This window comes from Vicugna pacos, chromosome 1 (genome assembly GCF_048564905.1).
Source record: "Vicugna pacos chromosome 1, VicPac4, whole genome shotgun sequence".
Lineage (NCBI taxonomy): Eukaryota > Metazoa > Chordata > Mammalia > Artiodactyla > Camelidae > Vicugna > Vicugna pacos.
Genome location: NC_132987.1, coordinates 10,013,646 through 10,040,255, shown reverse-complemented (window position 1 = coordinate 10,040,255; position 26,610 = coordinate 10,013,646). Strand labels below are relative to the sequence as shown.

At 39.1% G+C, this 26,610-nt stretch overlaps 1 protein-coding gene and 1 pseudogene across 3 annotated transcripts in view; both read right to left on the bottom strand.

Annotated features, from left to right (window-relative positions):
• The window catches only part of UBE2E2 (ubiquitin conjugating enzyme E2 E2), a 325,579-nt gene that overhangs the window by 94,223 nt on the left and 204,746 nt on the right, over positions 1-26,610 (bottom strand). The gene's annotated exons all lie outside the window — the stretch shown is intronic.
• Positions 13,090-13,665, bottom strand: LOC102539989 (large ribosomal subunit protein uL6 pseudogene; annotated as a pseudogene).

Below are 26,610 nucleotides of genomic sequence, written 5' to 3'. Positions count from 1 at the left end.
ATCCCTAACCATTAGGGGAGCTTTAATTGTGACTGAACTCAGCATTAAAAGGGCTAATTGTACTCTTTATAAATTGAAACAAATGCTCAGGACATAGTGTGCCTACAATGTATGTAGTATATGAAAAGCAAAGCTCTGAAAGCACCCAGTAATTAGTTCAAATGAAGAAAAGTAAGAGTAGTCTGAGTCCAAAGGAAAAAAATAATTACTTCTAAAGATGGGCGCTCATTGTCTAGGTACAGAAAAAAAATTGCTGTTACTTATAAAAAGCTATTATTCATTTGATGCAGGTGGACTGGCTAGAGTAGCATTTAAAGAAATAGAAATGTTGAAGCTGAAATAAAGGGTTGAGGACAGAATATATTACAGGAAAACCCTATCTTTGAATCTGTCAAGAGCTTATGCCAGCTGGGATTCTTCTTTGGTTTTGATGGATTTTAATTTTCCTTTGGGAACCCGAATCCAAATGTACTGTCATATTTATGTGTTAGGATCACAAAACAGTCACTGGTGTTTTATATACTTGCCAAAACGTTGTTAGTATCTAATATATTCAAACCAAAGAGCACCCATTTATCTGAAAAGCAGGGAACAATGATCTATTTCTAGACCTCCAACAAAGGGCAGGGCATCAAAGATGGCAGTTTCCTCCTATTACTGACTTTAGTTATGCTTAATATTTTTTAAAATAGGAAGTTTTTTTCTTATGCTTAATTTTATTTTATTTTGCTAAATGTAAAGCTTTTCCCTTCACTTCCGTTCAAAAGACCATACTGTCAGTGCCCTTCTGATACTAACCATTCAGTTACTAGAAAGTTAGTTAGGTAGAAATCTTTTTTTTCTGTACTAAGCAATTTTATGGTTTTTAAAATGGCTTTTAGTTTCCATTTTTAGGCTTGTTTTGGTTCCCTGCATCTTCTCTAATTTTTTGTATATCTAACTTAAAGGTGGTTCTTTGCACATAGTAGGTAAAAGGATGACCAAATGAGAACAGAATTGGATTTGCTATTTTAATAAAGACCAGCTTCTCATCCAGGAGAAGAGAAATACTACTCTTTTGTACTTGCAGGTTATATATATTTTTTGTTTAAAAATTTAAAAAAATTAACATAAAATTTAAAGGTTACACTCCATTTAGTTACTGCAAAATATTGGCTGTACTCCCCATGTTGCACAACACACACTTGAGCCTGTCTTACACCCAACAGTTTGTGCCTCCCACTCCCCCACTCCTTCTTTGTCCCTCCCCCTTCCCCACTGGTAACCACTAGTTTGTTCTCTGTATTTATGTCTGCTTCTTTTTTATTATATTCACTAGTTTGTTGTATTTTTAGATTCCACATATAAGTGATATACAGTATTTGTCTTTCTCTGTCTGACTTATTTCACTTAGCATAATGCCTTCCAAGTCCATCCATGTTGCTGCAAATGGCAAAATTTCATTCTTTTTTATGGCTGAGTACTATTCCATTGTGTATATGTGTATACATATATATCTCACGTCTTCTTTACGTATTCATCTGTTGATGGACACATAGGTTGCTTTCATATCTTGGCAGTTGTAAATAATGCTGCTATGAACATCGGGGTGCATTATCTTTCTTACTAGTATTTTTTTCTTTTTTTGGATATATGTCCAGGAGTGGAATTGTTGGATCATATGGTAAATCTATTTTTAGTTTTTTTGAGGAAACTTTATACTGTTTTCCACAGTGGCTGCATCAGGTTACATTCCCACCAACAGTGTAGTAGGGTCCCCTTTTCTCCACATACTCACTAGCTTTCGCTATTTTTGTTCTTTTTGATGATAGCCATTCTGACAGGAGTGAGGGGATAGCTCACTGTGATTTTGTTTTGCATTTCCCTGATAATTAGAGATGTTGAGCATCTTTTCATGTGCCTGTTGGCCATCTGTATTTCCTTTTTGGAAAATGTCCACTCAGTTCTTCCACACATTTTTTAATCTTTTTTTTTTATGTTGAGTTGTATGAGCTGTTTATATATGTTGGATCTTAATCCCTTATTGGTCATATCATTTGCAAATATTTTCTCCCATTCCGTAGGCTGTCTTTTTGTTATGTCGATGGTTTCCTTTGCTGTGCAAAAGCTTTCAAGTTTAATTCAGTCCCACTGATTTATTTTTGCTAATTTTATTTCCTTCACTTTAGGAGACAGATCCAAAAAAATAGTGCTAAGATTTATGTTAAAGAGTTGTGCCTCTGTCGCAGGTTATATATTCTTAATATATAATTATAATTCTTATAATTAATATTCTTAATATTTTCCTCTTTCCTGTCAGTTTTTTGGTGGAAGAAAACTGCTGACTCATCCGAACTTCCTTCCCACTGGGACTAGAAATCCTTCCGTCCCATATGTCATTAGTCACTACTGGATACAGTTGTTCTTATGTCTCTTGTTTCTTCTGAAGATTGCTATACCTTTGCCATCACCTTCTATTTGTCAGTTATTTGTTTAAATTTCCTTTGGTTTTCGGTCTGCTGCCTTTTTCTCAGAGTTGGCCATTTTGTAACACTTGGTTTCACTGCAACCCCAGTGACATAAATGTCCCTACCCCGGGTTTCCCACAGCCCACATCCTCCATCTCTATGACAGCACTCATTCCGGGTTTCTCTGTCTCCTGCTTGTAGCAGACTGCAGACCCTTGGGGATGGGCACTGTGTCTTATTCATCTTGGCATCCTGTGCAGCTGTACCACTGTCAGGAACGCAACAGATACTCAAAGAATGATTCCTGATTCACTGTGTGAATTCACAGAGAACTGAAACTTTAACACTGACCAAAAAGTGCTGAAGGCTGAGTAAATACTGAATGAATGCATGATTAACTTTTTTGGGGAGGGTGACACTTTAAAACATAACGTTTCTGTGTATGGTGTGAGGGAGTGTGATATCATTCATATGTGGGGTCTTAAAAAAAAAAAAGAAGACACAAATGAACTTATCTACAAAACAGAAACAGACTTGCAGACATAGAGAACAGACTCATGGTTACCAGAGGGTAAGGTGGTGGGAAGGGATAAATTGGGAGTTCGAGATTTGCAGATACTAACTACTACACATAAAATAGATAAACAACAAATTTCTACTGTACAGCACAGGGAACTCTATTCAATGTCTTGTAGTAACCTATAATGAAAAAGAATATGAAAAGAGATATCTGTATGTGTATGTATGACTGTATACCAAGTATTATGCTGTACACCAGAAATTGACACACTGTAAACTGACTATATTTCAATAAAAAATTAAAAAAAACCTTTTTATTTTAAAAGTTTTAGTTATAAAAACATTGTAAAGATAGCTTAGAGTTCTCATATGCCCTACAGCCAGCTTAGTTTTTAATTAACATCTTACATTGTTATAGTGCATTTGTCACAATTAATGAGTCAATGTTGATACATTATTATTGTAATTAATAAAGTCCACACCATACTGAGATCTCCTTAGTCTTTACCTAACATCCTTTTTCTATTCCAGGATTCCATCCAGGACACCATACTATCTGACAATCAAGTTTCCTTAGGCTCCATTCTTTTAAAAAAAATAATAAAATAAAAACTTAAGTTGAGAAACTGGGTGAAGTGTATATGGAAATACTGTATCTTCGTAACTTCCCATAAATTTAAAGTTATTCCAAAATAAAACAGTTAATTAAAAACACTGAGATTGAGAATGACAAAGACAGTGTCTTTCTTGAGTTTTCTTTAAAGAAAAGTCCTCTATGTACAAATGTTCAGCTTGCACAATACTTTACAATTTTAAATGAGGAGGTATGATTACTCATCTTTCTACATGGAGGTTTTCCCCAAATACTGCCAGATGTGTTTCATTTACCACAGCCTAGTTTTATTCAAGACACTGGTGATATGACGGTGCTCACCAACAGTATTTGTAAAATAGCAAAATTTCAAATGACTTGTTTTTGGGTGAGGAGAGGTGTGGAGAGACGTCAGGGTGGGGATATTTGAACTGGATCTGTCCTGATACATACTCAGGGTAAAGTGTCCAAATTCAGTTTGCTTAATCCTTTGCTCCCCAGACCCTCAACCCCTCTATGGCATATGATTTGTAATTTTACTAAGCTCAGTGAAAGATGAATCTATTGTAAAAGTTAGCTGGGATGCCAATGGCTACTTTTCGGTGTTTTAGATCACAAGATTTTAGGAACGCCAAATACCTTCCCAAGCCCCTTTATCCAAAGACTACAAAGGGGTTGTATCACTCAAGACTTTATTTGTAAGCCAGAAAAAGAAAGAAAAATACCATATGATATCACTTATATGTGGAATCTAAAAAGACAAGGAACTTATTTACAAAACAGAAACAGACTCACAGACATAGAAAACAAACTTACGGTTCCTAGGGTGGGAAGGGGGTGGGAAGGGATAAACTGGGAATTCAAGATTTGAAGATACTAATATATATAAAGTAGATAAACAACAAGCTCATACTGTATAGCACAGAGAACTATATTCAATATCTTGTAGTAACCTATGGTGAAAAAGAGTATGAAAACGAATATATGTATGTTCATGTATGACTGAAGCACTGTGCTGCACACCAGAAATGGACACAACATTGTAAACTGACTATAGTTCAATAAAATACATATACACACACACAAAAAGATTTTGTTTGAAGCAAATATGTCAACTGAGTACTCAGGAGAAATGATATAAAGACCCTAGGAACAGTTAAGACTCGATCAGTGGTCACTGGTCAGTTCTGTACAGTATGTCACACTCCACACGGTCCAGCTGTCCATTCCTGTCACTGTCTGTGAGAAGCAGGGGAGAATGGATCACTGTCAGCATGAACTCCAACATAACTCCTGATGGCTGTGGAAACCGTGTCTCAGTTTTGCAGTCTCGGAGTGCCCCTTCCCTGGGTATACCTGCCTGTCAGATGTCTGTCCGTGAAGACAGAAGGGAGATCAGTACAGAAAGAAACCTGGTGAGAATGACAAGGTTGGGAAGAGGCCTGGGAAGGGACTGGCTGCGCCCCAGGCACCACGGCTTGCCTGCACATCCAATCCGGCAGCCTCACTCAGGAGAAAAGACAGGGAGAGACAAGGCAATGGGAGACAAGGCAATAAGAGACAAAAGAAAAGTTCAGAAAGATCTAGGGAAGAAAGAAGAGTAAAAGATAGTTGTCTGCGACCACTAAAATGTGACAGGATAGTTTACAATCTCCTGTTATATTTTAAAAGCTGGCAGAACTGAATTTTCTCGTCCTACCCATTTCAAGCCCTGATGGATATAAAAAAACCTAATTTTGTTTAGATAAAATGTACTATATATATAAAAGGAGAACAGCTATTCAACCACCATCTGAACAAGCTGGGGAGGATTGTGGGGTAGAGGCAAAAAAAGATTGAAAATTACACAGTTGTGGGATTCTTATTTTACTGAATGCACTGAAAAGCAGAGAACACCTGCTTCAGCTGTTCCTCAAAGTTAATCCCCACAACTACGGTCGACTAGCTAATTAACCAGTGGACCCTCACGATGCTGCTTTACAGGCCTGTTGGACCTCCCTGAACTGCCTCCACAGAGGCTGCCGCCCCAAGCAGGTCGGTCACTCCCTCCTGCTTCTGAGCCCTGCTGGGGGCGCATCCTGCTCCACACGGGGTGATGATACTGGACCACGTCCACGTGCATCCCTCAGGGGCATGCATGATACCTCCAATTTTCCTCTGTACCCTGGATGATGAATATTCTTCAGTTTCAAGAGGGTTTTTCTTTTTTCAACTGAGCAACTGCATCTTCATGAATTTAAAAGAATAAAGTATAATGTAAAGCTTCTGTCCTTTCACTTTTTTCCAAAATTAGTGCAGTGGATCAATATATAGACTCTACAAATGCCGTTTACAACTTCAGTTTGTCAAACGTGGAGTTACTTGAACATCTCCATCAGATTTGACTTACATTTAATTGCTTTAATGTACCATGACTACTTCTTTAAAAAGGTATTTTACTCTTTAATAACATGAAGAAATGCCCCAAGTACATTAAACAAAAAGAAAAAAATGATGTAAAATGAAATTAATTTACTTGTTCATTTATTCAACAGATATAGTCTGAACTCCTTCTACGTGTCTGGCACTGTTTTAGGTAATAATGCATTTAGCACTGAACAAATCCAAAGTCCTTCATTTCATGAAGTTTGTATCCTAGTGAGAGGAAGGTAACAGTAAGCAAATAAGTAAATATATAGTTTGCCTCGTGGAAAGTCTAATGGCAAACAAAATAGTGTTGGAGAAGGCAGTGATTCCTAATTATTAAAAAGAAAACAAAAATCTAAAACAGAGATGTGGAACATTTAGGTTATTACTTTGTGAAATTTATCTACTTCTGTAAGCTGCATTTTCCCATTCCAAAAGCAATCATAAAAAAAGCTCCTAAAATATATTAGCACATGATAAATTGCTTTCTCTGTGAAGTGTTATACTGTTTAGTTGTATGTTCACAGCTGGCTAAGGATTTGCAAAACATCAAGAGAAATTCTGTCCTAATTCATGTGGGAAGTTTTTCTATTTTAGGCTAACAATTTATTCACTGCCAACACAATTGTACTGTTTATGACCAGGGCCATTCTAAATATTCACAATGGAATTTTTAAAAACTGTAATTGTGTTAATCATTGTATCTCTTCAGCTCAATGTTAAAGACAGAGAACTTTTTTAGGAAAAGAAACAACAAGGAATTTAATTCAAACTTCCAGAGCTAAATCAACACTCCAATTGGAAATACTAAACTCTGGGACTCAGCAATTAAAGTTGTAACATCCCAATCTGCTCATTCCTATAACTTTATGTATGATGTGGGTAACAGCAACTCATGTAACAGCTTTTATAATACGCAGGGTGGAAGTAACAAAGAAGAGTTTATTAAACATTGAACATAGTAGAATGGAAAATCAACCCGTTCAGAGTCATTAAATTTAAACCGTGAGTTAATATCTTTTAGTGATGTGCTACTGCCAATTTCATAAATCTTACAATATCTAGTAAAATGATTATATTTAATGTCTGCACCCACAGAAGTACTGTCAGTGTTAAGAGAATATCTACGCTACCAAAACACTAATCATATTTTTTAGATTTCAAAAACAACAGCCACAACAAGAACCTCAGAGAAAGGCCAACCAACATTGATGAAAGTATGTTGCATAAAGGAACAAAAATTGACTTCACAAAGCAAATTGGCCGCTGCGTCGTTCAGGCAATGTAGAAAACAAAGTGGAAAGGAAGCTGAGCTCCAAACACTAGCAGTAGCTTATGACTCAGAGTGAATGGGGATCCCTGGGTGTCCCAGGCTCTGGCTGGGGCTGGTAGTCATTCATTTCCAAAGCCCAATAAGTCACCACAGACCAAGTAACTCCTCTAATCTTAAATTTAGAACCTTATTCAGACGGTGGACTACAGATCAATTCATGCTTTTAACTACTCTGTTTAACTACTCTACAAGTTTAAAAAAACTTGTAGACATATCACAGGTTCACCCATGATGCCCGGCTGGCCACGCACTCAGTGCCTCGTAGAGGGCGAGGGTAAGTGGCCCCAGAGGAGAAGGGTCTGTGCCCCGATAGTTATGACATTATCACAAATTAGTATATTTCTCTTAGAGTAAATGGGTGTAAATGAGTTCTTCCTTTTACTACAACAGTCTCTAACGCCAGGAGGAAGTTAAAGATCTGCTGCTAGGTTTGTAAACGTGGCTCATGTGATTTCAAAGCAAGCCGTGTGTCTCAGCTCAGGCATCCAGCACAAAACAACTGAGATCTGCTTCCCTTTCACAGTTACTCGTGCTTGAAAAGTTCACTCTAAGGAAAGCTCAAACTCACATTTTGGCAGGTTCCGCTGCTCTGTAAACCCTCATTGATTTCAACTTTGATTTACTGACGAGAATTTTAAGAACAATGAGGCTAAAAGCATCCCAAGAACAGGAAAACCCACATGAGATTCTGTTAGGTCTGACTGGCCTTTCTGACTCATCACAGAAATATCAGGAAGGCCTGGAAAAGCATCAGTTCTCCGAGTAAAGCAGTGACAACTTGGCTTAAAACATACCTACCCCTGATGTTAAAGCTATGGCAGGGAAACAAAGACTTATCGCTGGGTTATTCCTAAGAAGGAACCTTATAGGAAGGAGAGATTGGATGCTGATATGGACCAGGAACAGGCCAAGCAAAGCAAAAGACACTGAGCAGGGCACCCAAGCTCACTCTACAACGTGGCTGACCACCAAGGCGGCGAAAAAGAATATCCGAAGAACACACTTGCCGGACAATTAGAGAAGTTTTAAGCGTATCACGCCCCTGCTCTCAAACTGTTGTCAGCATTCGTGAACATTAAAATTCTACGTTTTTCCACATATGAGTAACAAAAGTGGATTAAAAAGCTATCTGTATCAGTGGTAGGATAATTAACAGTGATGTTAATTGGAATTTTAGGCATGACATCTAGAAACAGAAAATGGTAGGATAATGTTTTGCATTCGCAATTTGCCCACCAGATAAATTTGTGGGTCTTCTGAGGTTTAACCACCTGTTCTTAGGCAACATGTAAGCATAAATGTATGTATATGATAAAGGTCATCTGTTTTTTTATTTTTCGTTTATTCATTTTCTTTAATTCAAAGTCCCTGTAACTAAATGCATGAGGTAAAGAAAAGAAATATCTGAACAGCCTTAAGAAAGAAGGAAAAAGAAAATCTTACGAAGTCTACGGCAAAGTGGGGGGTGGACTTCAGGTCTCCTGATTTTCAAGGTCACACAACTCGCCACCAGAGGTACGACCACCAAGAGACAGTGAGAGTTACCAATGTGAACTCTGCGTGAGCAGCACACCCACTCTTTACCGGCCACATTTGTCAACCGAAACCAGCGAGCCCACCGAGCCACCCAGAGGAACCATGCAGACAGTGCAAGACCACAGCAACAGCATGACCCTCTTGGCCATGAAGGTTCCGTGCCGCTCGAAGTAGGTTTTGTTATAAAAGGACTTCAAGGCCTGGAAAACACTGCCCCATCTGTGGTCAAGAACATCGAGCTACTCATGAGAGATGAGGAGGTAAAATTCTCAGTTGCCTCTTGTCATTGTACTGAAGGATGGTTCTGCCAGTATCTCTAGGACACAACTGATTCTCTGTTGTTACCCGGAAATAAAGAAGCCTACTCTACGATGAGGGGGGAGAAAGAGAGAAAATCATCTTTTCCTGAGCTCTAAAGGAAAGAAAGCTAGAGAACTCGGAAAGTTTTCCCAGGAATATATGCAGAATTACTGAAGGCAATTCTACCGTGACCTGAGAGAAGGAGGAAAGGTGGGGGCGGTGAGGGAAGATGGAGGTTGGTGGAACACAATGTTAATGTCACATGCGTGGACGTGTGTCTAGGCTACAGCCTAGAGGAGCACCTTGGCTGTGTGACTGTGAGTCTGACCCAAACTTGTCTGGTCCTCAGTTCACACTGTAAGATGAGGATGGTAGATGAAAGGCCCTGTGAAGTTCCCTTCAACAATGAAGTTCATAACAAAATTATGTCCTAATCTCATTCAGATTTTTTGTGACAGAAGACTACCAAAAGTATACTAAGATGTACCAAAATGCACTTACTTGTGTCTAATAGCCTCACAGTCCCCTTGGGGAAGCGTACTTTGAACCAACTTTTCTTTTTTCTTTTTTTTTTTTAAGTATTCAATGATCTATTAGTTCATAATTCTTTTTTTATTTTTTATTTTTCTAGTTGAAGTATAGTCAGTTTACAGTGTTAAACAGCTCATACAACAAAATAACAACAACAAAAATAACCAAACAGCCCAATCCAAAAATGGGCAGAAGACCTAAACAAGCAATTCTCCAATGAAGACATACAAATGGCCAACAGGCGCATGAAAAAAATACACATTATCACTAATTATCAGAGAAATGCAAATCAAAACTGCAATGAGGTATCACCTCACACCAGTCAGAATGGCCATCATTCAAAAGTTCACAAATGACAAATGCCGGAGAGGCTGTGGAGAAAAGGGAACCCTCCTACACTGCTGGTGGGAATGCAGTTTGGCGCAGCCGTTATGGAAAACAGTATGGAGATTCCTCAAAAGACTAAAAATAGAGCTACCATAAACTCCAGAAACTCCATTCCTGGGCATATATCTGGAAGGAACTTTAATTCAAAAACATACATACACCCCAAATTTGCATTTTAAAGTAAGGACTAGAATCACTGTGTGGCTCAGACATGGAGCAGAATGTTGAGTCTGGCCAAGTCCACCCAACCACAAAAACTGAAGACTGGCTGGTGCTTCTTTTGACTCCGGGGATAATCAGTAAAGATCATGTAAATTGGTTTTGAACAACAGAAAGCTAGTAAAACACTCAGGAAAACTAATGTTCATTCTATAAAAGCATTTGAATCAGTTCAAGTCAGGACTTTCTTCCATAATAAGTTTTTTGCCTTTTTATCCTTTTCACTTAAACACAGCAGCAGCTTATTTCTTGGTCAGGTCATTTTCCACATGTATTGACAACATGGAGAGAAGATGCCTATTAATTTAGATACCCATCTCTTTCCATTTGATTCTGGGGTTCTTCACATCTTTTTTGCTCTATGACCCAACTGGCAGTTTGGTGAAGCATAAAGATCTCTTCTCAGAATAATGTTTTTAAATGCATACCATAAAAGGCACAGTATTATGAATAAAGCAGATTATACTGAAATAGTTATCAAAGTGTTAAAAAGTGTGGTGTTATAGTTGTGCTTCCTTGTTAGATTAAATGCTGCCATTTAGTGACATTTCATCTAGACCGATAAATCCAGTAATTATTGTCATCTTGAAGCTCAGACACTACTTGGAGCTACCTAGAGTAACAGTAATGTGGTTTCTACTGGTGTCAAAGAATACTTTGCTGGATTCTTTGCACCTGGCCAGCTTATCAGTGAAGATGTAGAGGATGGAAGTACCTTGTGTTTATGCCCCTCCATGTCTGGGGCCAGAACTCGGTCCCACGGACCATTACCTAAGTTCTGGGAAACAGAATGTCACTGTGTCCTCTCCTCTGGCATTTCCCAGTTGTTTTGTTTTATTTTGATTTGGAGGTGGGGTTGTCTGAAGCTCATTCTCTAGCAGGTTTCTCAGCAAAGGCTCATGAGAGCGAGATCTGAGATCCTGGAGTGTTCATAACTATTGGTCTGTACTCATGACACCTGAAGGTGAGTTTGGTTGGACTGAAACCTAACGGCACCGGTTCTCCATCCTTGAGAATCTTAAATATGCTGCTCCATGGATTTTTCTCCAGTCACCTAAATTTTGATCCAATTCTGATTTATGTTTTCATTCTAATCCTCTATCATTTAAAACTTTTTTAACCTTGTTTTGAAATAACAGTTTATAGTTTTCATCTGTTTCACAGACTTTGGGAGGATGTTTTTATTGCATTTTGCTCCTTATAAGATCTTTGCTTAATTTTATTTTGCTTGCTTTTTTTAAAAAATGAAACAAGTTCTCCTGTACTTTGAAATGGATAGCTCATGATAGTTTTTCCAACTCCATGATTCTAGAACTCTTTCTTCTGTTGTCTTCACACAGTGACTAAAAAAAAAAAAAATAGCCCTTCACTCTGTGGCACTACCTATGTTGTAGTCATCATTTGCTTTTTAACTTGGACTTTTCTTTCTTCTCCCCTATTATCCCATCCAGCCCAATGTGGATTCTGCTTCGAGCAGCTTTCCACAGTGTAAGCATTTGTTTTGGAAGGGAGCTTTGGTTTGCCTGCTTTAAGAATTTATACAGCTCAGATGGCTTTGTCACCATCAAACTGGATCGTTTCCAGTCCCCCGTATTCACTTATGAACCAGATCCTGCAAAGAACACTCACCCACTCTCACAGCTCCTCTGGCTGGCTGCGCGTCCCAGTGAGTACGTGCTGGCAATTGAGGGATTTCCTCTTCTCAACACATCAGCTGCCCTGTTTCCGGTGCTCTTCCCCCTCCCACACAGTAAGTGACCTCACAAGAATCTCGTAGCTGTTGGCAGTCTGTCCCTACCTTCTAGTGTTTGGGGGCTGGTGGGGGGACTTGGCTTGGTGGAGCTGCTGTCTGTGGGTTCTGATTTTGGTACCCTAATTGCTCTGTTTCTATGGGGAGATTAGTGAGCAAATACCACTGCTGTCACCATTTTTCAGAAATCTTCTTCCTGAAGTTTGTATTTTTTAAACTAATTATTGCTCAAGGTCGACTTCAGAATACTACGAATTGGGCCCATCAGGCATTCTAACAAAAAGGTGGTCAAGTGCCAGTGCTTTTCAAACTGTAGTCTTGGAGCTGTGGGAGATTTACACACGTGTGCACGTCTGTGTGCACACACACTCTGTCTTCCTTGTTTCACCCCATGTCAAACAGGGGATTCACTAGAGATATTGTGGTTCCATGAAATGTTTTGTTTGAAGAAAGGATTATGTGGTTAAAACTGCCTGAACATCACTGTTCAAGAATCATCTTTTAAAATCAGTATTTAAAACCTAAGTGAAGTGAATTGACTTTCATAAAACAAATTTAGCATTCAGAGATAAGTTAAGCCAAGAACCATCACCAGTCTCAGCAAAAAACATATCTTTTAATAATCCCTCTCATGTTTTTCAAAGGGTTGAGGAGAAAGAATACATTTATTATATTCCTTTATGTTTCTGTTAACAGTTTTTATTGGTCTTATTTTTCTCCAATTTACTATCTGTTGCCTGAATGTCAACTATGGTATAAAACGTGGTTCTTAAGTTGTCCAACTATTAGCTTAGAACAAAGGTGAAAATTTAAACTAAAGTTACACATGCTTAAAGTAATCTCAGATATCATCAACCAAATTTGATTTTTTTTCTACTTTGTCTTATCTATTTAAAATTTCCATTTCCCTTACAGATGTTATGAATGAAATGTTTCAAAGAACAATTTTATTTTATTTTATTTTTTCCCCTAATCAATAGCTTTTACTACATCCTTAAAACATCAAAAGTGAATTTAAAGAGTGATTGGGCAGGCATCTTGCTGTTCCTGTAGCCAGACAACTTAGATCTCATTCATCAGCCTGCTGAACCATTCCCTTTTCAGAAACACAGATACCATCCAAAGTTTTTCTGATATCCTTGTTTTTAACTGTCATGGCTTGCTGAATCAAAGCAGCTGAATTTGATACCAGTTCAATGTCGTTTCCTTCAAGAATTAACTCATTTTTCTGGGCTTGAGATCCTGAACAAGCAACCCCTGGCCCCACTCGAACCCTGCGGGTGTACTTTTCACCCAAGAAGTCTTGTATTTCAACAAGAGAACCATTCTCCTGAATGATGATGCTTATGGGGAAGTGAGCACGCACAGACCTCAACTTGTAACGGAAGCCCTGTGTAACACCTCTGATCATGCCCTGTACATGACTACCGATAGTGCAAACAGCAGCCAGTTCTTTTCTACCTCTCCACAATTTGCGAACCCAGAGCCTCTTTTTCTTTCCAAGGAGACTGAGTTCTACACTGATGTGATTGATGTCCCTCTGCAGGGTGCCTCTGGGGCCCATCACAATAACTGTGCGTCCCTTCAAAGTGATGTCGGCACTTTCTGGAGTGTCCACACGCTGACTGCAGAGAATGGTCTTCATTCTCGCAGTAGATGTGGCAAAGCAAAAGAACAATTTTAAGAAAAATAAAAACCAAACCCGAAATGTCAGTGTTTGTGGAGGAAGGCACAATTCCTCCTGGGCAAACCAAATATCCTTGTATTTACTATAGTACATCACATACCCATGACATTGGACCTCATGGACCTGCCTGTCTGCCCCCTGGATCAAAGAGATCAGGATTTGTAGCCTTTTTGGAAGCAGAGAGGTTTTCATTTTCCTAGATGGTGAGAATCCTCAGGAAGCAAGGAGGGCAGTACCAAACTAATTCTTGCACAGCAGGAGAGAGAAGGGTAGGGTGCAGCAGCAGGACCTCTTTCAGAGATCTACAAGGTCTTGAGTTTAAGATTTATCGGTAAGGGGAGAGTACAGCTCAAGTGGTAGAGCACATGCTTAGCACTCACAAGGTCCTAGGTTCAAACCCCAGTACCTCTTCTAAAAATAAAGTAGGTAAGTAAAATTAATTATGTCCCCCCTGCAAAAAAATTAAAGAAAAAAAAAGCACATCAAAAGCCATGTTAGCCACTATATGTAAAAATAGGTTTGAAAAAAGTTTCTTCTGTATAGCACAGGGAACTATGTTCAATATCTTATAATAAACTTTAATGAAAAAATATGAAAAAGAATATATATATATATATATATATATATATATATATATATATATGTATATGCATGACTGGGACATTGTGCTGTACACCAGAGACTGACACACTGTAATTGACTGCACTTCAATAAATAAAATAAATAAATTATAAAAAGACCTATTGGTGGATTCCAATTTATCAGTTGGGACCATCATCTCTGATCACTGGTAAATATGACCTTCCCAGGAGACCTCTGACTACTGTAACGCTCTGAAGTTTTCCAACCTGCCTGACGGACACCAGCTCCTTTAACCTGAAGATCCAGATTGGTGCTACTTGAGCCTTGTAACACCTGAATACAGAGCAACATGCCGGCTCCATAAAACAGGGCATTGTAAACCGTTATTCAGAAACTTGTCAAAGAGGGACAATATTGAAGGTCTGTGTGCATAGAAAAGTTGGGAAAGTAAATAAAAAGAAAACTCTGATTTTGTGTTTATTTTAGAAATCAGAGGACGTCAAGTGAAAACACAAATTGGCAATAGATTACATTTGTCTCTTCAGTAGACAGAATGCTTCACTGAAAAGTGGAGTGAGTGAATGTTACCTTCTCTTGGAACTTGTTTAATTATGTGTTAATATTAAGGAGAAGTCAACTTGACACATGTATTATAAAATATAGCTCTTTTTCTGCCAGTGAATAGCCAACCTGACAGGTTCAACTCTACTTTAACTTATTACTGGGGTACTTGCTCATCCTAAGAGTGTAATATACAGACATTCTTACTGGGCACAATGGAAAGTCAAAACTCAAGGGGAAGATGCCACAGGTGTCCACTGGTCTGATTACAAGGGTGAAGCCACAATGCGAATCAGAAAAAAATTCTACTAATGCCTTACATAATGTAGATGCATCCATATTTTGCTGCAACTGATTCTTTTAGGTAAATTAGAAATCCCCAATGAGCTTAAACAAACAGTATCCTTACTTACCTTCCTTGTGAGCTAAGTGACATAGGAATTTTGGTGACTGTCTCACTGAAGTCTGTCAATTCACAACCCAGGCAATGGGGATCCACAGAGGTTTATTTAAAGATAAGCACAACATTTACTACATGCCCACAGTACCCCAGGCATCAACACACACATGTCCTAATGTCATCCCCACAGCCCTGTGCAGGGGATTTCATCCTGCTCAGTTTAGAGAGGAGGAAATTAGGAGATGGATGACATCAAGAACACGTAGGCAGTGAGTCAGTTCCAGACCCCAAGATTTAAATCTTCAGAGTCCAAGTCTGTTTGGATGTTTTATCAGTTGTTTGGTTGGGTTCCCCACACCCCTCAGTCCCTTAAATATCATACCTAATGTTAAGTGAGCTGTTCAAGGTCATGCAACTAGAGTGATAACATTTTTTAAAAAACTGAAGTACAGTCAGTTACAATGTATCAATTTCTGGTGTACAGCACAGTGCCCCAGTCATGCATATACATACATATATTTGTTTTCATATTCATTTTCATTAAAGGTTATTACAAGATACTGAATATAGTTCCCTGTGTTATACAGAAGAAACTTAAAAATCTATTTTTATATATAGTAGCTAACATTTACAAATCTCAAACTCCCAAATTTACCCCTTCCCACACATTTTCCCCAGGTAACCATAAGAATGTTTACTATGTCTGTGAGTCTGTTTCTGTTTTGTAGGTAAGTTCATTAGTGTCCTTTTTTTACCTTTTATTTTTAGACTCCACATATGAGTGATATCATATGGTATTTCTCCTTTCTGGTAGAGTAATAACATTTGAACTCAAGTCTTCTGACATCAGGGATTTAGGGTGTTTTCTCTTCTCCATCTCATTTCCATTACTGGGTAGTTAGGTATTTCCCCCAATTAATTCGACTTTAATGTTGTCTCCTAGCGACTGCTGTGAGTACTACTAGCTGTTCAAGGCAGCATCACCATCCCAAAGTAAACACACACAATGCGTCACGTTCCTATTTTATTTTATGACTACCGTGCTTCCATTTTCTCAGTGGGTCCGATTTTAACATCCTCTTTTATTATTATTATTATTATTATTATTATTATTATTATTATTATTATTTTATTTGGCATTCAGCCAGGTAGTTATGGGTACTATGGGAAAAGTATAGGATACAGTGTTCTTTGTCCTTGAGTACTTACAATCTGATTGGAGAAACCAAGATTTGAATAGAGGAAGCAGAGGTAAAAAAACAACTGCTAAATTGTGCACCACCACCTAGAAGTCCAGATAAAACAGTAGTCAAGACTGAAGCAAAAGGGCAAATGGCCTGCGGGACTACAAGAAGGCCTGGGATGGGGAAGGCAGATATCTCAGCTTGAGAAGATATAGGAGGTGAGGAGCAAAGTCTGCAATGGTCTCTGTGGAGCAAGGGAAGGAGGCTCTGCAGGAGAAGTTCAAGAAAGAAGGCTGCCTGGAATTCAGTAAGGCTTCGAACATCAGGGTTACATGACTGGAATTTATGGAGTCACTGTTGACTGCTGAAAATAAAACAAACATAAAACAAAAATAAAATAAGACAAAATAGATGGTAAATAGGTACCATCTATTTACCCTGTCCTGATGCTGCATTAAACCGTTTGCAGTACATCACTGTAATCCTGACTGCAACTCCATTAAGTAAGGATTGTCAGGCCCATTTTCAGTTGGTGTAACTGCGGCTCGGTCAGGCATCTTGCCCAAAGTAACAGGAAAAGTAAGTGGAGGATCAGTATCTTTTTTTTTGGAGAGGGGGAGGTAATTAGGTTTATTTATTTCTTTATTTTTAAATTCTATTTTTTATTGAAGTGTAGTTGATTTACAATCTTAGTTTAGGTGTACAGCAAAGCAATTCAGTTATACACATACATACATATATATACACATATATTTTCAGATTCTTTTCCATTATAGCTTATTGCAAGAAATTGAATATAGTTCCCTGTGCTATACAGTGGGACCTTGTTGTTTACCTATTTTATATACAGTAATGTGTACTTGTTAATCCCAAGCTCCTGATTTATCCCTGCCCTGCTCTTCCCCTTTCGTAACCAGTTTGTTTTCTATGTCCTTGAGACATGGAAAAAACCTAAATGTCCATCAACAGATGAATGGATAAAGAAGATTGTGTGTGTGTGTGTGTGTGTGTGTGTGTACTCACACACATATATATACACACACATATATATACAATATCACTCAGCCATAAAAAAGAATGAAATAATGCCATTTGCAGCAATATGATAGATGGACCTAGAGATTATCATATTAAATGAAGTCAGACAGAGAAATACAAACATCTCATGATATAACTTACATGTGGAATCTAAAAAAAAGTACAAATTTTATTTACAAACCAGACATATTTATTTATTTAAAATTTTTTTTACTGGAGGTACTGGGGACTGAACCCAGGACCTCCTGCATGCTAAGCACCCACTGTACCACTGAGCTATACCCTCCCTAGAGGGTCAGTATCCAAACCACGTCAGTTGGATTCCAAAAGCCACATTATTTCTGGCAGTTATTTCTCCATTAAAACCAACAGATAAAACAACAAAAAAACTTTACAAAAACACAAATCTTAGGCTTTTCAATTTATATTATTTTCAAACATAATACCACGAAGGGAAAAACACACTTAAATGGTCAAAAGCCAAGGAAAGAAAACCTTTAAACCTGAGGTTTCTTTTGCAGCCAAATTCAAAAGCTCTAAACACATGTAATAAAGTATATGATCCAGAGTTACTCTGAAATCCCAGGGGAGCATACATCTCATGTTTAACAGAGCACTGATACTTCCTGTGGCCAACTTTACTTACTGAGTATCTAATTTTTTCAGGGAAAAACTGCTTTGAATTTTTATCTCAGCCTTTTCCATAGTAAGTTCTCATTTAAATTACCAAGAAAGAGAATTGCTGCTTTGGATTTATTTTGAAAACACATCACAGAAAACTCTGTGGAGCCTCTCCTGTCTTGAAAGAGCTGGCAAGTAATAAATATATTGTTATAAGAGAAAGGAGAAAATAAGACTCAGTATGACTGAAACATTATGCTGTACACCTGAAACTGACACACTGTAACCAACTATACTTCAATTAAAAAAAAAAAAGACTCAGAGGTTAGCTATTATTTTGAAACAGGACGAAAGATTCTGTGAAGAGTTTACCATAATGCAAATAAACAATCCACAGCTTTCATTACAGACTGTCACAAAGGCAAGGGCCGCTACATTGTAGAAAACCAGCTGTGAGCAAACTATGCATATTATGGGCCAATGTTTCCCATGTATCATTTATATGTGTGTCCGTCTATTCAGGTACTCACTCTAGTATCCTTCATTGAATATCTTCTTTAATTTTTTTAAAAAGCAAAATACCCGTGTAAGACCTTTGAAAAAATAAAAGATCTAGTTTAGTCTCCATTTAAAAATCATGAAATCATAGCTTTGACATACTAGTTACATACTTTTCTCAATATAAATTAACATTAGTATAGATAATTATACATTTTTAAAGTGCTTATTCTGTACGGCCAGCGAGCACCCTGCACACCGCTGGTGGTAAAGCACCATACTTGAAGGGACACCTTTGTAGGTGTTCTAGTAAGGAGACAGTTAAGAAGTCTTCCTCTATAACTGTGTAAATTATGGGAATTTATCCAGCTCTAAAGAGTGTGGGCTTAAACTCATAAACGCACACTACTGCTCTGAGATGAGAAGTTTGGCCAAACTAGAAATTCTGTCAAAACTGAGGCACACTACATAACTCTCAGTGACAGTTAAACACACACATTTTCCCTTTGATAGCTATTGTTCAAGAAGGCTTTGCAGATGTTCAATTAAAATTGTTTAAGTAATTCTTTAAATGTGCCACTACACTTGACATTAGCTAAGGAATAAAGTCAGCTGTAGTATACGGCCAGGAAGCTGAGGGGTGAGTCGGATTTGGAGATGTGACAGACAGAGAGCGTTCCACAGGCCTGGCCAGGGGAGCTGCACAAGAGGAGCCCACATCTCCTGTTCTCTAAAGGATTTCCACCGCAGCCACTGCGTAAGCACCAGCGGTCTCCGAGAAGCCAGAGAGTCACCGACTTTCATCCTACAGTCAGGTCGTGAATTTGCCAGCTTCCCTTCATTAGCAAAATTGAATGGGTACTTCTGTGGGGAAAAGCTATGGTCTCGCCAGTTCTGAAGTTACTTCACGATAACAGGTCTCTTAGAAATTTCTGACTTTTGAATGTGAGATAAACTAAACTAAATTTAGAGCGATTCAAATTGCCTGTTGCAGGGGCGAGGCAAGCTGCCTGGGCTCTGGAATCACAGATCTGAGTATCTCATTAGCTGTGTGACTTTGGAAACTTCTCTGAGAAATTCCGTTTCAGTTCCTTCAATGGTGATAAGAACATTACCTACATCGTAGGACTGCTGTGAGGATGAGATACTATGACATGTAGAAATAATACTTGAAGAGTAAAAATAACATGGAGAAAAATGGTAAGAAGTCCATCAATGTTAGCTATCAGTTACATGAAGCAGTACCCCTCTGAATGAGACAAAAACTAACATGAAAATCTGAGTATCGATAAAAGCTCAGGTTATGACATACTTGCTTTTCAGAGGATGCTAGCTAAACGATTTTCTAAGATAAAGATATGTAGTTCATAGTCTTAGAGTCTAGATGGCTAACTGTATCATTTGTATTTAAGACTTCAAACATATGTGTTTAAAAAACATTTGGTGGTGGAGGGTAGAGCTCAGAGGTAGAGCACGTGCTTAGAATGCACAAGGTCCTGGGTTTGATCTCCAGTACCTCCATAAACAAACCAACCAACCAACCAACCAACCAACCTAATTATCTTCTCCCTTCTCCTCAAAAAAGTCTGAACCTTTTAAACAACAACAACAAAAAACTAGTAAATAATGAAGCACCTTCTCACGTATTATCCCATCTGAGTCCCACCACTAACCCTAAGTAGTAAGCAGTACAAGGGTTACTCATTTTGTAGATGAGGAAACTGAAGCTCAGGAAGGCTATTTAATTATCCCCCAATTACAGTAACTGGAGAGGGACTTGTCACTACATCAACTCTGCCTCTAGCAACTCCTACTTATGTCACACTTAATAAAGGAATGGGTATTACGTAATTAAATGTTGATTTAAGATGACTGTTCATTTGTTTTGCTTTGGATTTAAGTGGAATTTACGCAGTCTTTTTCAGCACAATAAAATTTCTAAATTAACACTAATGTATGCATATACAGCTCTCTCTCTCTCCATCTTTCTCAGGTTCTAGAACAGTGTCCTGTGTTTGGAAGGTACTAAAAGTGAATGTAAACTTTCATGTGGACAGCTGATACTATCCCAACGCTGAACAGACATCCTTCCTGGATGGCTCAGTTCTGCAGAGTGGGGTTATTCCACAGCACTGCCACTGCATGATAGTGTTTAACTAAGCTGTTTTGATGAAAAGTAAGATACTGGCTTTATTTTGTCTCCTTGGAGAAAAAGTAGTGAGTACATTTACATAGAGGATGAAACAGCCAATCTACCATTGACACAGAATCCTCTGACAATACTGCTGACTTTGCGGGTCAGGTTCTGGCTTACCCTTCAGAGAGCACCCTCGTAGCCAGCACAGACAGCTGTTTCCTTGCGCTGTGACCAGGTGCCCCCCTGCCAGAGCGGTTGAGTTGTTGGCCAAGTGTAAGCAGGGCTTGATGGCCATGGGGAGCATCAGAGGGCCACAGCAGTGACATGGGACATGCAAACATGCTGGTTTTAAACGAGGCCCGATGATGCAGTTCAGATGCTCTGTACATTTTAATTTATCAAGAATATTCTGGTCCTTAACCTATTCATCAGAATTGGCTTAATGAACGTGGACAGCATTAATCCCTCTGATTCTTTTGAGGTGAAAACAGAGGACCACGTTATATTACAATAAATGCTACAATACATGACAATCACTCAACATGGAGTTAATAACTGTATCAGAATAAACTTAACATGGGTTTAGTCTGAAACATAATGATGTAGCCAGTGGTTACTCTATTACACTGGGTAGTAATTTAGGAGAAATAATAAGCAGTTTATGGACTATTTTTAAAAAGCCAGCCAAAAGTTGGAGGGAAAAAACCCCACAAAACTCAATGGGGAGGGAAGAGAGCAACGCAGCAGATTCAGAAGCTACTCTGAGGCCCTCTCTGCAGACACCTGGCATCTAGCGGCCTCGGAGCCCAGGCCATCCACAGTAACTGGCAAGAGGCCATGGCCCAAATGTTCCATGAGACCTGCCGTGAGGGCCACGACCACTCCTGATTACGGGGGTCCATATATGGTGGATACCGGATCTTGGACCTCTCACAGTTCACAATGATGCCACATCTGTGATGTGAGAAGTTAAACTGATCCAGGCGTCCAGGTTATAGGCTCAGGCTCTCCTTCCCAAATTCCAAGTTGCCTAGAATCCTGCCAATTAATATGATTTAAAAGGAAAACATTGCTAGGTTGGGGTCCCTAGTCATTCCTGCCTCAAAGTGGTTGAGTTTAGTTTGATTATCATCTTTTCTCTCTTAGCACCCTTATGGGACTGTACACCAAAGGAATGAAAGTTTCAAGGGGGAAAATAACTGAGAGGTAATTCTGAGCAAGAGGCGCTTATAAGAAAAGGCAGGTCTTTAGGGAATGGAACATTCAGTAAACGCAATATTTATTGAGCCCCTTCCAGGTGTGTATGTGGCATCTCCCCCATAGATAGCCTTACCCATCTAATTTGCAGTAAAAATAATTTATTATAGTCTCCTGCATGCTAGGCATTGTTATACGCACTTTACATTCCAATCAGGATGGGGTACTATTACACACTATCCCAGTTTTACAGACAAGGAAACTGAGGCATAGAGGGGTTCAGTTACCTTGCTCAAGGTCACACTGCTGATAAGTGGCTCCAGCGTCCCTGCTTATAACAGGTAACCTATTGTGGTAAAAGAATTCTTCAACCACATACAGAGAGATAAGAGTACATGAGAGAACGAGGGATGCAAAAAAAAAAAAAAACCCCAATTTTTCCACATTGGTATCTGGCTTGGACTGGTCTCGTTCTTTCCTTAACCTCGAACTGCCCAGGTATCGCTTAACTCTTGTCCTGTCTCCAACACCACTCCCCTCCTCCTGTCGGCCTAGACTGCTGGGTATCCAGCAACCAGGGGAAGGGAGAGACTGCGAGTTCCCTGAGCTGGGGTGCAGAAATCCCAGCACTCAGAGCTGGTGGTGCACAGCAAACACAAGTGGTGAAAGGCTGTTGTTTTTCATCACGCACAATCGTAGCCCTGGGTAGGCAGAGAAGAACTATCAATGGAGGGCAAGACTCCTTCTCCTTCCAAATGCTAAGAGAAGTTCTTGACAGACGTTGAGAACAAAGGCATACATTCACACACAATTCTTAGCAATATTAAGAATAAGCAGCATATAAAGTAGAGAAAATGTCAGACAATGAAGACATCAAGTTAAAATCAATACTGCACAGTGACAGCAATGGGGAGACATTTTTGAATTATGCTGTATAAGAATATAATATTTCATACTGAATGATGCTAATCTTGTATTATTAAAAATGAAAAATTAGTTACACTGGATTCCAAACCAATCCCATAGTGGGGTATTTATGACAAATCACTTCAGTTCACTCCCAAGCTTACAACGCAACCAGAACTGAATGGAATTACAATTTGTTATAATTTCAAAAAACCCTACGTAGTAGATGAAAATCACATTTAATATAAATGTCACATCATAGAGTCATTTTACTCAGGAAGTAACAGTTTTATTAGAGCATTGTGAGTTTTCAGAATATGCAATGTAATCAAGACATTTCAAGTAGAAATATGCTAACTTCATATTTAAAAAGTAACAAATATGCAATAGCATAATCATGGGAAATAGACTATGCTTCTAATAACTAGAAATGTTTGTCTTGGAGATTTGACAGAAAAAATACAAGCTTTGGTGGCTTATTATATCAGCTAAAATAAATAATCAATGCAAGTCATGACATTTTACCCATATTAAAAATCCTTTTAAAAGGAAGTGATACTAATGGTAAGTAGAAAATTGTTCAGAGGACTACGGTCTATGAACAAAGCCCTACTTTAATTATTTGACTGTTATGAATTTATAATTTCCTAATATCAACATGTAAACATTCTTCCTTCTTATTTTGACAAATATCTTGGTTAAGAATCAAGAACACACTGCAGCATACCTTTAAGACCTGAAATTCATTTATTGGTCAATTTCAATTTAATAAAGACAACACTATCTGAATCAAAGCTACCTGGCAAACTTCAGCTAACTAGCAAAAGGGAGCAAGATCACGCCCGGTGTTCATCAGAACACTTACTTTGTGGCTGCCTTCCCGGGATCGTCAGCAGCAACTTGTGGGTTTGGGGTTACGTGTACAGTAGTGGCGTTGGATTTACCTGGGGTCATCAAAACTGCTTCTCCAGCCCTTCTGAACATAGCAAACATCTTAGGAAAGCAACCGTGGGCCCACTATACTGGCTGATGGCTGATGGCCTTGAAACTGTTTCAGCTTTGACTGACAGAGCCAGGGTATTGCTGTGGACAGGCATGAAATTGGGTGCTTGTACCGCTGGGCCTCCCCTTCTGCTGATCCCTGCTGGGAGAGCCTCAGCTTCCTTATCTAGAAAATGAAAGCAATGAAACCTATCTTCATAGTTTTCCGTGGAAATTAAAGTATTTTGTGAATTATAAAATATTGTAAGAATTTCCAGCACCTAAAACAGGAGGTTCATATAGATGCAGATACTTGGCCAAAAGATGAATGAAATGTAATGATCCCTTGAAATCAATACAGTAACTCAGGGATACAGCATTCCATCTTGTTCATGTTTTTGCTTCCCCTTGGAATGTCCTTCACCACTTGCAATTCCTCTAGCCTTGGCACGTCCAAATCTTTATGCCCTTTAGGATCAGGCTCAAAAATATAACCCTTGATAACCCTGATGGAAATCATCTCTTTTCTGTAATTACCAAAGAGCTTTAGAGTATCCTCATCCACCTTATATTATAGATATTTATCTACATATTTAATCTCCTCCAATTATGTATCAATAAAGTTTATAGCATGCTGTGAAACATCCCATTAATCCTACTAACAGTAATAGTAATATAATACTCATAAGCTCTAGATGGCTTATTACACACCAAAAACCACACAGGGTTTGAGAGCGTTGTACATAACCTACGAGGTAGACACCATGACCACTTCATAGGTGAGGAAACAGGAAACAGAGAAGGCAGGGCCAGGATTTGAGCCCGAGCACTAAGCTAACCCCCCCACAAGCAGCAGCTTGTACGGCAGGCCAGAAAGGCCCAGTGACCACAGGCACTGGGTGGCTGTGACCCAGCAGAGACCTGAACCCTGCTCTTCTGCATGCAGCGCTAGCAGTTCCAGAAGTGCCGTATCTCGTGTCTCGGGCTTTCACACTGACTCCGACTGTGTGCCGAAGGCCTTCTGAGAGGCAGCTCAGTGGCCCGAAGTGCCCACCTGTCACATCTACTCCAAATCATAAAATAACTCCACAGGTGTCATCCACTGGCTTGCCGCTGTCCTGCAAGGCCACAAACGCGACAGCCAACTCAGTCACTTAACCGCCGTGCTGGGACTCTTCATCTGGAAACTGGAGAAAGCACCTGACCCCCACCCAAACTCACAGGACTCGGAGCCAAGACCAAGGTGGGGGAGGGTGGGAGGGGAGAACCTTTTAGTTATTCAGGAAAAAACTGTTTAGCACAAAGTGAATTTTATAGTTTTTCTTTTCCAACACGTAAAACTAACATAATTATTTGATTCATTATATAAAAAATATGCTGAGACAAGGGGGCTTCGTTCTAATCTGTAGTTTTCACAGCTCACAAAAGTTCTGAGGAACATGGAATGGAGAGGAATGGAGAGGTACAGCTCTCAACTCTACAGCCACGGACCTTCTCCAGAAGCTTTCCTGACAACCTAAAGTGGCCCACGGCACGAATAATTTGCTCACATGCTGAGTGTGCATGGCAGACCTCAGAGCAGTAGAAAGGTAATTGCAGAGGGCCTGAAGGTGTTGACAGCGCTCCCCTGCTGTCAAACAGCATTTGCTTTTTTTCTCTCCTCCTATTTTGGTTAATTTAATTGTGGCTTCATAATCGTGTCTGCATTTGTCAAAAGGTTATGGTTCTTTTACATCTCACTTCTTTTCTCATGATTAGAGAGGGTGGAAGAAAACAAAAATCAATCTGTTAAGCAGACAGTTGAACTAATTTGGGTTGTAATTCAACTATACATATGAGTTACAAGTTTTGCTCTTAGTATTTCTTAGTCTCTCTGAACAACATCTGCCTTGTCAACGAGCAGAATGCTAGTGAAAGAAACAAATTCACTTTGTTCTATTGGCTCCAAGGTCACTGAAGGATGAAAAACAAATTCCCAGCACCGCACGCTGAGGAGCGCAGGATGGCCCTTTTGGTACGTCCCGTGGGTAGATTTGCTTATTTAAAAAACAAAAAAGCATTTGGCAGGCTTTGGAAACATAACAGTGGTCAATAACGGGGTGAGCCCAGAAGATGGGTGTTTCGTTTCAGAGTGTGTGGCCCCGCAATTAAGGCAGAACATGGAATCCAAAGAGAGATCTAGTTCAAACTACTATTTGCAAAAAAATGAGATGGAATCTGAATTATTCAATTAGAATGTACATAAAAATAAAGGCAACTCATGATGATCTTACTTTTTGATTTGCTGATACTTCCTTTCCTTGTCTGGTAGACACAAAAGCCATTTCATATTGGCATTTAGGTTAGGCACTGAGAGGTAAGGAACATAGTTGAATTGCTTAATGTCAGCTCTGTTGATGGTTCTGTTCCATCTACTTATTCTGCAGGCTGGGAAGCCTTTGGAAACCCACATTTTCAGGTCTTTTCCCAGAAAGAGTGAGAGCAAAGTGTGAAGAACGCTGTTCTTGGCAGGGCCAGGCCTGCCTATGGCAGAGAGATAGGGCAATCCCATTGAGTTCTTGGATTTCTTTGGAATCCAGTCCCCATACTTGGGCTCAATGACTTCTGAGAATCTCTGACAGACCCATATAGGAGCAAAGCACACTGCAAAATGTAAGCCAGGCAGACAAAAGAATGCTTCTAACTTCTGTACAATGCTGAGAATTTGAGATCGGCTGCAGCTAGATTAGGAAATACACTACAGCTTAAAGAGAGGTCGTGTTTTATGCTAGTGTGTGCATTTTATGCTGTTTAAAAAG